At 36.9% G+C, this 18,385-nt stretch overlaps 1 long non-coding RNA gene across 1 annotated transcript in view; it reads right to left on the bottom strand.

Moving 5' to 3' along the window:
* Positions 1 to 18,385, bottom strand: part of LOC119145208 — a 186,538-nt gene that overhangs the window by 118,296 nt on the left and 49,857 nt on the right. Inside the window, exon 8 of the long non-coding RNA XR_005103340.1 lies at positions 17,637 to 17,710. This is a non-coding gene — a long non-coding RNA (uncharacterized LOC119145208). The remainder of the gene's footprint in view (positions 1 to 17,636; positions 17,711 to 18,385) is intronic.

Genomic DNA, 18,385 nt, shown 5'->3' with positions numbered 1-18,385 from the left:
TGGTCTCTCATGACTGGCTGGACAGCAGAGAGGAGGGCAGGCTCCTGTAAATCAACAATTACTCAGTGATCCTGAGGGTCTTCCTGAAAATGAGTGGCTGATCCAGCCACAACTGAGGTTCACTGCAGCCCTGTGCAGGCAGTGCCTGTCTCTTTTGTCCAGAAATTTAAAGGACACTTAGGAAATCAAGATCAGGAGTGACAATGACTAGGTTTCACAATGAGACTGAAGAGTAAAAACAGCATAATGAGGGTATCATTCTATTTGAAACCCAAAATTTTAATCTGGGACTTAGCCAGAATATTTTTTTCAGAAAGACAGCTACAGAAGATCCAAAAGATGAAGTCAGCTGTCTTAAACCTAGATAATTCTGCCTCTTTCCAAGAGAAAAATCCTTATTTTTCCAAGTTTGTGGCCTTTCTGATAATCACAAAATCACAGGAACATTGTGGTTGGAAAGAATCTCTGGAGTCTGACCTCCCTGCTCCAAGCAGGATCAAAGAGGGGAGGTTGCGCAGGGCCTTGTCCAATCGTATTTTCAGTATTTCCAAGGACAGAGGTTTCATAAGCAAGCTCTCTGGGCAAACTGTTCTACTGTTCAATGACGCACAGTAAAAATAAAGGAAATTCTACTTAAACATAAGAAAAAAGTACTTCAGTTTGTGTCCATTGTCTCTGAAAAGCATAAGCTGTATTTTTTTTCCTGTCTGAAAAATTCTGACAGGATGAGCCCTACACATTCACAGAAGTGCTGCACAAAGATCCCCAGGAAGGAAATTAGCATACCCTATGAAGAAGGCATTTCTGCCCTACTCACAGAATATGTGAAAATTAACATATGGCTGCAGACTGAAACAAGGGAATTCATAGGCCTGTTTTCTCCAAGTCACAAAACCCAACTCCTCCATGTCTTACAGAAATCTGCTACATAAGTCTTCTCACACAGTCTGTTTGTTACTAATAGGCAATTGCTACACCGGAACCAAGCTCCACAAAATTTTATCAGTTCTTGAGTGCAGTACTACATATTTGAATGGAGAGCTGTCAAGTATTGCAAAGTCTGACTTAACAATGATGTTTGCACTGCCGTTTGCACAGCGGTGCTTTGCTTGCCTCCTCTCACACTCTTGCTTTCCCTTCCAGTGGATGGGAAGGACTATGCAATTCTGTACTCTGCCCTCTGACCTCTGCGTAGTCAACACAATACAGTACCGCAAACGTGTTGTGTTGCTCGACGAAAGGCAGAGAGGCAGTTCAGTACAAGGGAACATTTGCATAATGGGCAACTATCACTTGTCAGTCTGGGGAGCAGCAGCACTCAGGCAACCTATTATAAAAATCTTTCCTCTGGCACTTAAGCAGTGGAGTGGAATGTGGAGAGCAAATTTTGAAATCCCATTGAGTTTAAGTTATTAAATAATTCTTACAGACAACGCTGATGGTCACTGTTCTTTAGCACCATCTATCCAGGAATTTCCAAGTCTCTTACACCTTCACAAAGGCTTACTGAGAAAGGTAACTTCGCTGTCATCCTCTGACAGTAGTTGCATACTGCAAGCTGAGGCACAAAGAGATGAAATTACTTATGATTCAATACTGTGGTCAGGGCTAAAAGTGAGACTTGCCTCCTGCACTAGTTGCCAGACACATTATTTCCCTGCTACCATGTTTGTCACTTAAAATGGGTTAATTTTAACCTATCAGAGCATATAAAATGTCACGTGCTCGGTACTTAACCAAACCAATTGTCACTTCAGATGTGGGTCACTCGAAGCTGCTTGTGAAAGAACCACAGACCAAGAACTGTTCCTAGAAACAATTCAGCAAATTGCCAGTAAATACACAGAAATCATGAACTATTTGTGGAAGGTACAGGAACAGGTGAAATTTCCTGCAGAAATTCTCAGCTGCCATTTACTTCCTCAGCTAGTTTCCAAAACCAGATGTAGCCTTGGTCCTAAAACCCAAACAATTTATTCAACAAAAATGCCAATTGCCTTTATTGTTATTGATAGCTGCATTACAGGAGTAATATCTACCCAATCTGGTCCTGTCATATAAGACTAAAACCAAACAAGTGAAAGATACTTACTGAGAATCATAGCAAAGTCTATGCAGTCCTTTCAAAAGAACTGTCCAGAACTAAGCTAAACAACTCATTGCAGAACATTCTGCAGGGAATCATTATGAACTGGCAGAAGAGATGGACAAGATGACCTCATAGGTTTTTTTTCCTTCTCTGATTTCTGTGATCATGTAATTCCATCTTGATATGGCAGCAGAGGAGTTGACAGTTACATCTGCAGTCTCTCTCAAAAGTTATTGACTCTACTCATGGAATAGATCAAAAATTTAAGGGAAAAACATCACATATGTATTAGGAATTGAGGGTGTGTATCAAATTTGGGTTAATACTACTTCTTAAAAGCTGTAAATGGGAATGAAGATGCAATGAAAGCAAAGATTGGTGTTGGTTTAAAAGCACAGTGAAGATGTGATCAGATGATATTAAGCAGAAATATGACTTATTAAGTGAAGTTTTAATACTGCTACAAAGCAACAAATAAAGGTTTTGAAATTTTTTGTTTTCTTTAGCATATAAAAGAAAATGTCTCTTTCCAAAGCAGAATTAGTTTTCAAAATTTCAGAACTTTTCTGCTCCTGCAGGTGTCCCTGTATAATATATTTTCTGAAGCATTTTTAAAATTGAAAATAGTAAAACCTCTAATGGTGCTTTCTTGGCTACAGAAATCAGAACAGTTATGAAAGAGCAATAAAGCTGCCTTTCTCTTTTAGCTGCCAACAACTCCAGAAACATGTTTGCTGGAACTCTGACCCCTTACATAGAAAACATTAAACCAACTGCAACTTGATACAATTAACTGGTATTAGACTCAAAGTTTGTGAGGCCAACTGGCTTTTATGGTATATTTCTTGGTACTTACATACTAATGGAAACACTCCAAACTTTTGAAAAATATATTCCAGATAGGCTGACTGTTCACTGATTTTTTAAAGCAACTGCTTTAGCAACTGCTCGTCCTGTCTGCAAAGAATGAAAAACAGACACAGCATTTCTACTGCTGTACACCCAAGAAACTTTTTCTATTTGCCTTCAGCTCTCCCTCAGAATATACTAACAATGGCAATAGTTGAAGTGTTATGGATAAAGCTTTCATTGCACTTCTCAAAATACTAGTACCACAGTTCTAATGTTTCCCAATCCTCCTCTTCATTCCCTGGCTTAATATTAAAAGAGGTACATAAATCTCATTCTGAACCAGAAAGCCTTCAGCTGTAGCCTGGTCTACACGATACACTCTCTCTTTCTGTATGACAGAAAAAGGGGGACGTGGGCCAGAGTAATAACTGTGGATGGATAACTAATAAAAGAAGGATGATGCTTCGAGATTATGAAGCTCCTAAAACTAATTCCTATGCATTCCTTCCACCTGTGTCAGAAAGGGGACTGCTACTGATAGCCACAGAATTAGAGGAGACAGAAGGTTGACTTAGACGCCACTAGCCAAAGGACTAAAGGAACTGTACAATGGGTATTGCTGCTACTTAACCAAAGAGGTCCCATAACAAATGCAACTGATTGGCTTCTGCTGGATATTCAGCGGATGGTTTACAATGATTTGGAAAACTCAACACAGCTGCTAATTAAGAGCTGTTTATACCATACTGGCACTGGTAAACAGTCTGGCTAGCAATCTCAACAGTAAAAGCAAAGTGAACTTTCCAAGGTGGAAATGGCAAGTTTATTCTGCTTCTGCTCTTGAAATATCTCACAAAACAGTGTCCAGAGCTGTCACTCCAGCATTACCTGAGAGCATGCATCATATGTTCTGCTCTGCAATTACAAATCTATAAACAATTAAGACAGTTACTGTGACCAGATGTGTGCATTTGTATTGACATTGTTTCCTGTGCTTTCAGCTTTTTCAGGCCAAGTCCATATAGTTGAAAAGTGTTGATTCATTTTCTGCACTGCTATAAACATCAAAAGTTACACTTGATGTTGGTTTAATTTGAAATAAATTGAAAGGAAGCCAAGAAAATTAGTAAAACAATAATCTGAACATACTGTGGGAAACAATACCAAATACTTTGACAAGTAAGAAAAAGTCTTACCTCATTGATACACACAGCACCAAAGAGATAAATGAGAAAGACTACTGCTCCGGGATCATTATCTTAGGTACACTATTGCCACGGCATACGATTGTGAAGCTGCTAACAATGCCAGATCTACGGGCCTATTTCTATCAGGAATTCATCTGTCCATCCATCTTATTTTCTCAGTTAGTAAACTCTCCACCATTCTAATGAAGTGTAAAAACTCCTCTCGCTACAGGCAGATCTTCAGCATGGCATATCAGAATGAGAAATATCACTAGAAAAACTCACTAGGCTAGAAAGTGAGCGCTGATGAACGCTTCAGAGCCTTTTAAAACCTGTGCTGCTTTGGCCTCAGCAAGGGTTTTCTCATTTAGCTGTTAATTATCTCACTCTCTTCCTTCAGCAAGGTTCCCAGGAATCACACATAGCTCCCTTTTCCTTAACTTTGTACATATATTCTATTTTGTAATAGTAAGGCAGCCAAGACACTATGCAGTTACTGTTCCTATAGGAATGCAGAGATCTCTTCAGCCTTAGCTTATCACTCAAGCTCTACTTGGGCATCCAGCAACCGACAGTTTGCAAGGAGGGCTTTTATTTTTTAGTAATTATTATGCTGAATCACAGGGAATTATTTTACATGCAACTTTACAGTAAAAGATTTCTTACTACTCTGGACTGTGCTCTCTGATACTAGACGACAGCCTGACAGACAATGGAGTTACTCTGGAATTGAAGGTGGTGTAATTGAGAAAAGATTGTGTATTTAGGAAATTCTTTTCCCTGGGTTTTCTGAAGTACCCCACAAATCATCACAAAGGGTTAATTTTACACCAAGTTCTCTAGGACTCAAAGAGGACATAATCTTTCTATGTGTGTTTTCTAGTAAGCATGTGTTTTGTAACAGAAATGCAATTACTGAGAACAGGATATCTCTTCTGGTGTGGCTGTCTGTATTGCCATGTCATGCATCAAGTGGCAGGCTGTTTTCTTAGCTTTTAAAAAAATTTACAGGGATGATTAGACAAATGTTTCCATAACAAACATTAATAGAATTTCCTACAGATGTTGTAGCACTGACATAACAGACAGAAAATCCAGGTCTGCTACGTTTCCAAATGACATAGGAAAGTTTCGATGGTAAAAGCCCTAACTGGGGAATGGGGGGTTGGGATGGGAGTGGGTTTTAATTTTTTTTTTTTGTATCATTATACCTTTTCATTGCTGAAAAATTCCTCCCACTAGGCTGAGATGATGCCAAATTTTAAAAAAATTGACTGAATTACACAGGAAAACTGATACAACCCTTTATAATCATCAGAGGAGTGCGGCTATAAGCATAAGGCAATGTAGCAGTGCTGTGAAAGGCTCACTCTGCAGTTCTGCCATTGCTTAGTGCAGTCAGACTGCAGTGTTATGTGCTACTTGTTAACACAAGTGGATTTGGAATTACTCTGACAACAGTTCTTTTTAAAGTGCAGTTCAACTTGCATACAACTTTGAAAAAATCCTGTTTTAACCCTTATACCCATACTACTATAAAACCTGACTCGTACACAATGACAAGGACAGTCCAACTGGACAATGTCAAGAAGTGCCATAGTGGTGTTTTGCTGCCTTCACCCAAAGATCTCAAAATGCTCAGAAACGTTGAAGATTTAAGCTTCTCCATCTCAATACAGGAGATATTTTACCATTTTCTACTGCTCTTGCTTCTCTAGAGAATTACTGAACAGCAGCACGTCTGCAGCAGATCCAAGTACAAAGGTCATATACTCTCCATTTTAGTTCTGGTCTGTGTACGTCTACCCAGCAGTCTATTCTCCTTAGGTCACGGATACAGTCTGTGAGACAGAATGTTGGAAAGACAATACCAAAACCTCATTCACCATCACCTCAAACTAGAAGTTCAGAAGTACTTATGATTTATGAGAGAATGACTACATATGTGGCAGATAACTTCCATCACAGAAACACGCAGAGACAACTGACTTTTTGCCCATTTAATTTACCACATAAATCATCACATGAGCCTTTGTGACCACGATCAAAACTCAAAATAAACATGACCAGAGCAGGACCTTCACTTACGCTTTTGGCCAACGATGTGACTATTTATAGCATTCATAACAAAACATGTACCTTACCATGGCAACCAGAGCAGCCGTGTGCTACCACCGAGACAAAAAGCATCGCCTTATAGAAAAGCACTAACCACTGTCAAATCATGCTTCCAGAACGATTTGTTTCCCAGTTTCCAAGCACATATTCCTCATCATTGATCATTATGTAACATTACTTATTGCTTTTCTCTGTGACATATTTGTCTTTTATTTTTATTTTCTTCATAGAAGCACAAAAGGATGGGATGGTGGTTTCCATTTGGTAAGCCAGAGTATTCCAATCTTTTATATAATTTTCAAATACCAATTAACAAGGTTATCTGTCAGTTTCCTCATCAGGGATTTGCCTTGTGAGCTGGTGAGACAGAAGCTGTTCTAGGGCAGAGTACAGCCTTGCAGCAAAATCAACACAATCAGAAATGTCCAGACTTTGCTCCAGTTTCTATGGTCCTACTGTTGACTGCAACCAAAAGGGGAGGAATAAAATGGGACAAGCCTGCCACTATGTGTCTTGGCAGATCCAGCATCTAAATACTTTGCAAAGTCCTCTTCAATGATAAAACTGAGACAGAGAACATGTCTGTTGTCCACTGGTAACTCCCTTTTGTTTGTCCTGCTCCACTTGTACCTTTGTTTCCCTATTGCTTCTTAGCTTTGTGGTGCCTGGCTGTATATTCAAATGGGATGCTAAAACTTCTCTGTACATTTAATCTGATTAACATAGTTTAGACTACTGTAGAACAGTAGCACGCTAATGCTGTCTTTTACAGCCAATAAGAAATTTAAGGATGAACAGTCTCGGTTTCAATTGAAAGATTCTGTTTCATGAATGGGTGCCTAATAAAACAACAAACCCCAGCTACACTGCTTTTAGCTAGTACCATTCAATCACTACCACCTATGCACTCCTGATTTTTATTTTCTATTACTCCACTGAGATCACTGGGATTTAATTTAAAAAAATCACTTTGAGTCTGACCACTTCTACAAGCACCAAAACAGATTAAGATACTGCATCTCCCACAGGTATTAATGTCTGGAGAACTATTCATGCTCATCTCTAAGCAAGGGAGGACTCCAGCATTTAGGTACCACCAAAACAGAACATCCTAACTTATTTATGTCTGTAAAAAGCAAAATTACCAAACAGATTTAATATACTGGTTCCTGAGCCTTAAGCAATAATTATATTATCTATGATTCTATGATTCAACAGCATTGCACAAAACCTTATTCTGCAAGTTGCATCTGCAATGCACCAGTACTACTTCTTAGCTAAAGGTTTCACTCCAACTCTTCAGAAATCTCTTCCAATCCTGTGTACCTTAAAGGGATAAAGAAGTAATTATTACGTCTATGCTTCTGTTAGCTTCCGGATTACTGGCATATTGTGGCTGGGTACATAGATGCTGTCAGTTACTTCAAAAACTGTGGGCTATATCATGGTCTAATACATCATCCTGCTGGAATCTAAAAGTCTCAAATCAACAACCACTTTGTCATATATGGAAATCTGTCTTCTAGATACTATGGCAGGACTCTCAGTGTTCAATAAATTCTGTAGAACTAAAGAAAACTGAGAAAGAGTTAAGCCCTCCTTTACAGATTTAATACCATCATGAAGCTCATTGATAAAACAATATTTTATTCTGAGATGGCAGTGTCAGGCCCAGAGACTACAGGGAAGATGCATGGATATTCAGAGATAAAAAATAGCTTCATAGAAAAGATGCTGTCATTTCTTGGCTTGTATGCGCTTCCTTCTGGCTCTGGGATTCTAATGAAAGGAGCTGGGGTTCTTCTGGTCCTAAGGGGTTTTTTTGGTCAAAAAATGAGGATTGCTTCTGAGACCATATGTTACCAACGTGCAGAAAACCTCTGATGCAGTATCAAGGGAATGCCTCTCAAGAGACATTTAAATTAAGATTATTAAATTATCCTTAAAGAAGTGTCCAAGTAGCAGATAAATTGCTCAATGGCATCACATTCTCAGTAGTCTATGGTTGCCAAGTGGAGGAAAGAGGCAAAAGTTTTATTGAAATACTGTGGAAATCACTGAATGAAAGATTTTGCCAGAGGAAAAAAATGACCTATTGTCTTGTAAGCCATTTCTGTACAGATATGGATTTTCATTGGCTTAATTTCCTGTGTTAACTGTCATCTGACTCCTATCTTGATCAAGATTTTCAAAGTTATTAATTTGCCCTTCTTTCATGAAAAATATTAGTCAACCGTATCCCCTCTGACCTGATGGCTTGAAGTGCCATCTAGAATTGCCACTGTGTCTCACCCGTATGGCTTGGAAAGAGAGGTACCTGCACACTCCTAAACTCCTACTTTCCCAACTCACTCATTTGAGATTTCCAGTCATTGACTGAAGAGCTACAGATGGAATCATCCCCCAGTCGGCACCCACACTGGGCCATTGTAAATCCATTTATAGGCCAACAGACTACTTTTGAAACTAGGTGATTGCTGATCAAATGAGGTCTTTTATATTTAGTGATTTTCAGACTCCTGGCCACAATTTATCAGGCAAGCCAAACAGTGTCATCTGTTCCTAATGTCCCTGCTGGGACCTACAATCAGGGAGAGACTAGCTACAGAATATATTTCTATTATGGAAGAAAAATAACTGTATTTCATTAAACTACTAAGAAAGCCTTAAATCACAATCTTGTAAAAAACCTGAACAATGTTACATGCTGGCCTTTTCAAAGGCTGAAGAATCAAGTGGAATCCAAGCAACTGGAATTCTAAACATATTAGAATTGGTCAACCTGATAGGTAGGGGGTAAAAAGTATACATCTGTAATGAAATAAGGACATTCCTCCATGGAAGTTTGGTTTGAGAGAGTAAAAATCAACATCTGGAAGAAGCCAGGAAAACATTAAAAACAGCTTTCTGGGTTCACCTTCATTACAAGATGTGTACATAAGAAAACAAAGAGAACTGCTTCTTTCTTATTACCTTCACTTTTCTTCTCCACTCCTGAGGCCCATAGTCATGGGCAAGATAAATAATAAAATAATTTAAAAGTTAATAATAATAATAAAAGAATAAAAATACAGAAAGAATTCAAATTCAAGGTTGTCATCATTACAATTTCCTGATAGAATCCCTTTCTTCTTCTGTTGCAATTCTATACAATTACCAGTAAAAATTACAGAGTACAAAGAAACACTATCCTAGATGTGACTGATTTCCCTAATACTTTAAAATAGCAGACAGAACAACCAAATTGCAATGCCATAAAGTACACACATACAGCTAGTTACCGATTTACTTTAAGACTAAACATAGATTATTGCATCTCCCACAGAGTATTTCTATTAATGAACTGGTACTAGCTTTGCTGGAATTGAAAAAATATCCAGTATCTGGCATGGATTAGCTCGGGTAACTTCCAGTACTGTGCCATAATTCCTTGCCTTTCTGTTTGCTTAACAGAACAATCTTTGGCTAACAGCACAAAATAGTGCCAATTTCAACTCTACTGAAAAGAACAAAAAAGATAAAGAAAAAAAAATTTTAAAGTTCTAGGAATAGAAGTGGAAAATGGCAGAAATAAACCCCCAAAGCACCCTTATAGGTATGTGTTTCAGTTTTACCATTTTTATATTTTTATCCATCAAAAAATTATTAACCTTCCCTGGCTCATTTTTTCATCTGAGGTTGAAAAAGCATATCTGAGTTGAAGCACATGGATGCTGCATAGATTTAAGATAGGTAGGTCAGATCCTCAGCAGATGTAAATTGCTGTAGTTACACTGAATATTGTATATTACTAACTTATTACATGTAAGTAAGGGGCAAATCCTTGCTCCAAATAGAAAAGATTTCATACAATGTCATTAACTTAAGTAAAATTCTATCAGTTTAATCAATCAAGGAAGCATGTGCATTCTGAAACCATAATTCCTTATGCCTACTTCAATATTTGATCAATATAGAACATACAATTAAAAAAAAATTATCACAATAAGTATCTGTTCCAAGTGCACACTGAAATCACCAATTCTCTTCAAAATCTTTCAAAAGTCATCTGTGAGGAGTGTTTGTGGGATAGAATGGGAACAGAGATATATTCAAGTATGGTGAAGAGCACTCTTCACATTAAGAGTACAATTCATGTTGGTAAAACCAGTAAAAGTTAGAAACAGTAACACAGTCAAACACTGTAATATTGTAGCATTTAGAGACTCAAATTAAGAATGAAAATCCCTTTTTTAGTAGCATAGTTATATATAGAAATACAGAGTTCCAAGTGGGGAACTAAGTAAGACAACATGAACAAAAAGCAAAAACAATGACATGAAAGGTCGTTTAAGTTGTCTCTAAAAAATATGCTAGCTCCTTGAGGACTGCATATTTAAGATTTTGCCTATGTCTATACAACTATAATTACTGACATGAGAAAGAGATTACTTAGAAAGCAGATGTTTTACATTCCCTATTTAAAAAAATATATCTGGGAGGAATTTAACAGATTTCATTGACATTAGGATTTGGCCCAGTACATTTTAATAAACTAAAAACCTGCAGTACAGTACACACAGCCCCCACTGTCTGGAGAATTTATATCAAATATACTAGACAATGTAATAAACTTTCTTTTAAAGGTATAAAAATGCAGGTAATACGACCTACGATTTCTGGATCACCACAGCCCATGAGTATTTAACAAGAGTAGAATAATTGATACTCTCACCAGTTGTGGTCAGTTATTTTGCCACCACTGCTGTGTGTACATGAAAGGAGGCTTTTGGCTTCAACTGCACGTTCTGTAATCCTATAAAATCACTACAAAATATGAAGACCATTCATTTTTTAAAGATCACAGATTATGTGTTGCATAATGTCCCCAGCCCCAACTTTGTGTTTGATTATAATAAACTAAACAAAGGAGGAGGAATAAAAACAATACTTAGTTGTACAGAAAAAAATGTATACTGATGCTGAGACACATGGTCTGCTTGCATTACGAAGCTCTAAAGGACATTTTAAAATGTGATGTAGCTGTGTCTCCTATGCATCTTCACTAGCAATATTGTTTGAGTTCTTTCTCCTGTTTCATACTGAGCGATAATGACCCATTCTGCACATCTACCACACTAAGGAGAGTCTTGCAACTTGTAAGTATTGTCAGTCTCAAGAAAGATGGTAGTCAGCAGGAGATTCAGAAACTTAAATTTATAAAATTGTTTTGATACAGACTAACAGCTAGCAATTGCTTCTCACCAGGGACTCTCTTGGGGCGTTACCGTAAGCAAAGTGCCTAAGCTTTACATGAAAACTAAATCCAAATCTTGTCGCTAAAATTGTCTGTGTTAGTAATTTTCAAAAAAGGGTTTTTACAGAGCACCAATAGTAAATTAGTACAGGAAAGACCAAGCCACTAAATAGTCTCATCTTGCAGAACTTAACATTACTCACCCTACACCCTCAGACTAAGAGTTCAAACTTCACACATAGCAGTATGCAGATTCCATGAAGAGGAAACCCACACAGAAATACTATGAAATATCAAACCATCTCATTTATTGTTACATTTTGAGATCTTGGCCTTTACGCACAGTCCCCCAGTCCTAACACACAATCCAACAAATGTCACTGGGGAAAGAATTATGAGGAATTTCTGTTTTCTTTTTACCGAGCTGGTGTCTGCACAGTAGCAGGGAAAGGGAGACTGATCTAGCTGGCTTAAATAACATATTGGAAAATCAGACTTCTACATTGAAAGCCTGAGAAAAGGAGAATCCTGCTTTTCCAAGAGAGTTTTTGTAGTTCTTGTCGTCCCAAGAGAAACAATGCTACAGCATGTAGTTGTTCAAAGTCAGCTACCCTGGAAAAAGTCTGCTGTTAAAACTTAGGTGAACTGAAAGCACAAGAGCGCTTCTACATAGCAAAAGCTTCAATAGGAAACGTAGCTCATTGTTCTGGAGTCTAAAAAGAATTCACAAATGGCTGGTTAACAAGGTCCACTGGTACAAAGACTTCATCCTCCAGGCTTTCTGCTCATTAAAAAGCATATTTCAGAGGGAAAATTGAGAGAGAGAATCTGGAAAGTCCAAAGAAGGATGAAACCTTTTTGATTACAGGATTTGATGTATCTTTTGGTCAATACATAGCAATTGATAATGTATTTGGTAAAGGACACAATACAGCTTAGTTCTGGCTAATAAAAAAGAGAAGTTGGCAGCTATGTATTTACCTGGGGACAAAGCAGCAAGATACCTATGATACTAAGGAGCTCATTCATTTACAATACTTGCAGATAAATCACTTTTTTCATTGTGAGGGCTTTTTCTTACATTTGAAAAAAGGCATGCAATAATGCTCAGAATCAATGAAGACTTCGCGAAAATGAGGTGCAAAATAACAGAACTGTCATTCAGTTGCATTGCAGAGGACTACCAAAGTCAGGATTTCTGGGTTCTACTGCCAAGGGCTACGATCCCTTGTATTTAACCAAATTTCTGTTTCTCCAACTACAAAACCTAACCTTACAAGGAGATTAAAGGGTTAGCAACTTCAGAGAGTTATCATGGGGTTATCAAGAACTTACTGGTTATCATCTCAGCCAATTCACCATAAGCTCCCACGTATGCACTAAGCAGGTGGTAAAATGCTACATAATTCAACTGACCTCATTTATCCTCCATTCAGTTCATTACCCAACAGAGGCACTACGATAACCAAGTCGTGTATAATGCTGCTGCATCAAACCTGGGACTTCACAACGAACTACTGGCTCTTGGTGTGAAGTTTTGGCCATAACTTCAAGGAATAGAAGGTCTGAGATTCTTGAATGAAGACTGAGGGAAAGTGCCAAACACTGCTGTTATTGGTAAATGCTAATGCTACTTAAACGAAATGATTGCATTGTAAGAAAACGTGAAGGAAATAAAGTTCATCACCAAAGAAGGAACAAACATGATGACAGTGAAATCAGATGTATTCTGAAGGTTAAAAAGTCAAGATATTACAAGTTATGGAACATCAAAGGCATGCCTTGCAATGCCACCTCCACATTTCCAAATTTTATTTCTACCCTAAGAGGCTCTTGTGAGAGAACTTTGAGTTAGATTAAGGTGCTTTCTCTCTTTTTACTTTGAATTCTTCTATTTGCTTCAACAATGGACATTTAAGATAAGGCCTAGTTATGGATTTGGATTCAGTGATGTGAATTAACCCTAGCCCTCCCCTTTACAGATATCGTCAACCTCTGGTCCACACACAAAGGCACTGGACTTCAATTAGTAGACTTTTAGAGGATTCCTACCTAATTTTTCAAGTGAAAATTTCTTCATACAGTGAATACATGGACATTGATGTATATGAGCAGGGAAGTTCATCAGCATAATTTTCCTAATGAAAATGTCCTCTGTTGCTTACAATTATTAAATAAATTTGCACAAAAATCAGTAAGACTTAAATTTGATACATAATTATTTTGAGAACTGGGTGTTTGAAACTGATAGACTCTCTGTCAGTTTGAGGAGAGTTACTTGGCTGTCCTCATGCAACAGAGGTACTTTGTGAACATGAATTGCATGAAACAGTCACAACATATTATTAGAGATGTGATTACAATTGTCACAAAGATTAATTTACTATATTTTTTGATCAAAATACTTTAAAACAAATAGAGCCTTCAACATAAAAAACCAGAACTGATACAAATTTTTCATCTGTATCTCAAACCTACACAGAAAATATCTTTTTTTTTTTTTCCTTCTAAAATGTTATTAGTAAGAAGATGACCACGACATGGATCAATAAGTCAATTATTTTCTTGGCTATTAGAAGACTATAATTTTCAAAACTGAAGCCCCAAAATTTCATTCCTGCATGAAAAAGCCTTACAAGGGGGACTGGCATGCAAAGACTGAATCCAACTTCCACTGCATTCAGTGGGAAAAATTCCACTCACTTCAGTGTACCTTGGATAAGAGCTCTGCCTGTGGGGTTTGAGCCTTTTTACTTGCTGGTGACTTTGAAAGAATCTTTGCTCTTTGTTTTGGTTTTGTCTGGAAAAAATCAAGAGTTTGAAGGCAAGTAGGAGAGTATGGCCCAAGAATGGGGGCATGGTCACTTCATGGACCATAAGCACATACTGGCCTGAAAAAGATAACAGAAAGTTGGGAATTAAATATTTCAAATGGGGAAAAAATAAAACCTACCCCAAACAAAATGATTTCAGTACACAAACAGGGAGGCAACAGGACAGAAATTTACAACCATAACAAATATTCAAACAAAGTATGAAAAAAATTATACCATTCTAACACCAAATGCTGTTATATCTGCTAAATCACAGACTCTGACTACTGTAATCACTGAGTAGACAGCATGACAATTTGTGCTACCAGTTAGGACTATCACTTCTTAGCCTATAAAATAATCTCCCAAGACAATATACAGTTAAAAAGATGCCTCAATGGTAATTTAAACAGTGATTTACGACAATATAGGATTTTAGCATTAGCTGGTGTAGCTGTAGGATACTTTCTATCAAAAAGGCTCAGGTAACAAACATTAGGCCAAGTCCTATAAGCCTGTATAAATGTACTCTCCTTTATGCATATGAACAGCATTTAACAGCTCCTATGGGACTATTTGTATATGTAAAATTGGATGAGTACCAATACATATAAAACTCACATGAAAAGCTGCCATGACTGTACAAGCTAACATAAACAGGCCACCAATCCACTAAAAGATTTGTAATAATGAGAAAAGTAGTGAACAGAGAAAGTTCAACTGAGGACTTATGAAAATGGCCCTAGAATCTGTAGTGTCCATGCATACCAGATGTACGAGTTCAAATCTTCTAGAACATAATGACAGCCTTCAAAACACTGACAAACCAACAAGACAACAATCATTGTTCTGCCTTAGCAGATGGAAGGCAAAAATCAAATAATAGAAATGCATAGTGGTTGAGTAAAGAACCATGGAAAGTCTGAAAATCCAAGTAGATTACACAATGGAAATAATTTTAAAGGAATACTGCTTCCCCGACCCCACCCCTGAATGCAATTGAAAAACGAGAAATAGTGCAACATACCTGAAGGAAGTATTTTTAAGATACTACATATGTTGCATTGACACCAGAAAAAAAATAAAAAAACCTAACTTACACATTGATCAATCTCTGACTTTGAAATCTCTTCACATGCAAATCTTTAATGAGACTTCAGGCTGCAGCTTTTAGTTCTAGCTCTGAGTTATGAACAGAAGAGACATTTCTTTAGGAATTTTTAGGATGGCAAGTGAACCAATCTAACATCTCCTAAAATCCTAAAACTCAAGATCTCCTGCCTGTATTACATGTTTCTTTGGTTTATTCTGTGCATTTAATCAAAATATAGGGCACTTACTATGCACCTTATGGAAAATATCTGCTAGCTTCTCTATTTCTGGTATATTAAATTAACCAGATGATAGTACTTTTAAATATCTGTCTGCCATGTACAGTACAGATCTTGAACTACCACATATTCAGTATATTCCAGAGAGATAAACAGGAATGTAGATTGTTTTTTTTCCAGTATTTTTTAAAGATAACATAGTAATTTAATTTTTTAGTGTGAATTGTTTCTAATTATAGGCTGGTTGGGTTTTTTTTGTTTGCTTGAGTGTTTGTTCGTTTGTTCGTGGGTTTTTAAGAGTGTGAAAAGCTCCTGGTAATGCATAAGCAGACAGACAAAAAGGAGTTAGGATCCCTCAGATTAAACAGAAACTTTTTAAACCCTTAAAGGAGTAAAACTGAATGGAACTCATGAATGAATTACTACAGCTCTTTGAGTAATTAATTCCAGTCACTATTAACAATACAACTTTCCCTTCAAAGAATTAGTTTCACCTTATAAAGTCAAAGCTTGTAACCTCCTTAATCTTTAATAGAGCCTGCAACAATTACTATAAGGCATAGAGGATCCACAAATTGGAAGCCCTGTGCTATTATCTCTTTTTCCAACAGACTCTTTTGACGATCATAAATAACAGTAAAATTACCATAAAATTAATAGAACTACAGTTAAAGAAAATCATTATGTAAAGGTTTATGAATTTTGCAGCCATTAATAGACATAAGTTAATGAGCCAGAGGCTTTCCAGAATATGATATCAGATATTTTTCCACCAATGAAACTTTCAGAGTTCCAAATCCTTCAGAGGTCACCAACTTCAAAAATAGAATAGAAAGTTACTGTTTAATACTAATGTGAGTAAAAATGAAACTGAAGTATTATAGCAAGTATCCTGCATGGCAATTTGAACAGTCTAATAAAACAAGATAAGGAAATCTACCTTGTCAAGAATGTGGAATGAAGACAGACAAAACCAGAATATTCAAGATGAAGAAGATGCATTTTGAACACTCACTGCATATTTTAATTTCACATGTACATAGATTCATAGCTTTAAGCTAGAAGGGAAAGTTAGGATCAGGGCTTACAGACACCAAGTGATGGAGAAATTTATCATGTCCCTTGGAAATATGTTCCAAAAAAGGTTATTGAAAGAATGTGAATTTTGACAACAGCAAATAAAGCTGATCTTCCATTCCATTACTCTTATGCTGCATGCATGGGATGCTTCAAGCTCACAGTAACAACACATCAATGAAGCATAACTCCTACAGTAACAATGGTCTTTGGTTTCATCAGTCATGTTTTTAAAGAAACGGCAAATATCCAGGTTTTTAAAATTACTAATAAAACTTGCTACAGCACAAGAACCAAGTACACATCATCCATCTTAAGGATAAAAGGGGTTTTCTTTAATCTTTCCCCTTCAATCAGGAGGATTGTCCCCTTGGACAGTAACTGCCAGTTTTGTGATTTGCTATTTGATGTGAACTGATGATCTGGACCCCTGGATAGCACATTGCATGGCTTCTCCTACTCCTCTGTAGCCTTAAGAACAAGCATTTATTCACAGTTTCTCATGCTATTGCCACACATTTATTTTCAACGTAAAATTAAATGAAAGCTTAATTCCATATGTGACTTTGGGCTTAGTGTCATAAGAGGAGGAGACTGAAGGCTCCCACAATCTTGTTTATAACCACACACAGGATAAATACAGTGGTTTTAGAGAATATCAGAAACAACAGAATCCTGATTAAAAGTAGCACCCAAAATCATCAGACACGTGACAGATTAGAGATTTACTCAAGACTCTAAAGATAAATGTTTTGAAATAAAAAGTTGCAGGAAAATTTGACTGGCTTGCTTTACTAATCCTAGAAGCAATGTAAGGATTGACATAATCTTCATGATCAATACATTCAGTCCTGAAATTATACTATAAACCAGCTTCTACAGTTTTTCAGTTGATGACTATGATAGTACAGACAGGGAAAAAAAGATCTTTACCTTGCAACGGCTTAGAAGTCTTTATGAGGTGCTGATCCTTCTGTAGCTTGTATTCCTAGGATGCCACATGAGATCTAAAGATTAGAATAAATACGTTGTTACTACCAATAACAATGGGTACTTACATGCTTGCTCATACAACAGTTCAAGACACTTCCTCCAGTGAAATGTTTGGTACTTTTCACTTTAACGTGAAATACTTGGCCGCTTTCAAAACAATATAATAACAAGCTTCAGATCCTTTAGCCTGGATTTCAAAAGCATTCTGCATCCTGAAGCCACATTGTCTTATTTGTCAAAATAAGCCAAGTATTACCTATTGATGTAACAATTTTAAAAGGTGTAAACCTACTTGTGAGATTAAAAAAAAATTATACTCCGAAAAATCTAAGTGCCCAACAAGTACATGATTCATAGTCAGAACCACTGTAGCTTACAAAGATGCTTATATTAAAATAGCATACATATTATTCACGTTTTATATTATACACGTTGACATTTTATGTATGAAACTTCTTGCATATAAGAAAGCTAAAAACATAGTGAAAAAAAGCTAGTATTTAAATAGTTATCCTTGTATTTTGTAAAGATAAACACTTTTCACTCCTGATAAGCAATGAAAATGAAGAACATTCTCTGTTTATCATTTATTCACTTCTTTCCTACTTGAAAGCTATTAGGACATAGATAACATAAAGCACAACAACGAGATTTTTAGGAAGGTGTTCAATTATGCGCTTATGTCCCAT

The sequence above is a fragment of the Falco rusticolus genome, chromosome 3 (genome assembly GCF_015220075.1).
Source record: "Falco rusticolus isolate bFalRus1 chromosome 3, bFalRus1.pri, whole genome shotgun sequence".
Taxonomy (NCBI): domain Eukaryota; kingdom Metazoa; phylum Chordata; class Aves; order Falconiformes; family Falconidae; genus Falco; species Falco rusticolus.
The sequence above is the reverse complement of the archived record's forward strand: the minus strand, read 5'-3'. Positions and strand labels throughout refer to the sequence as shown.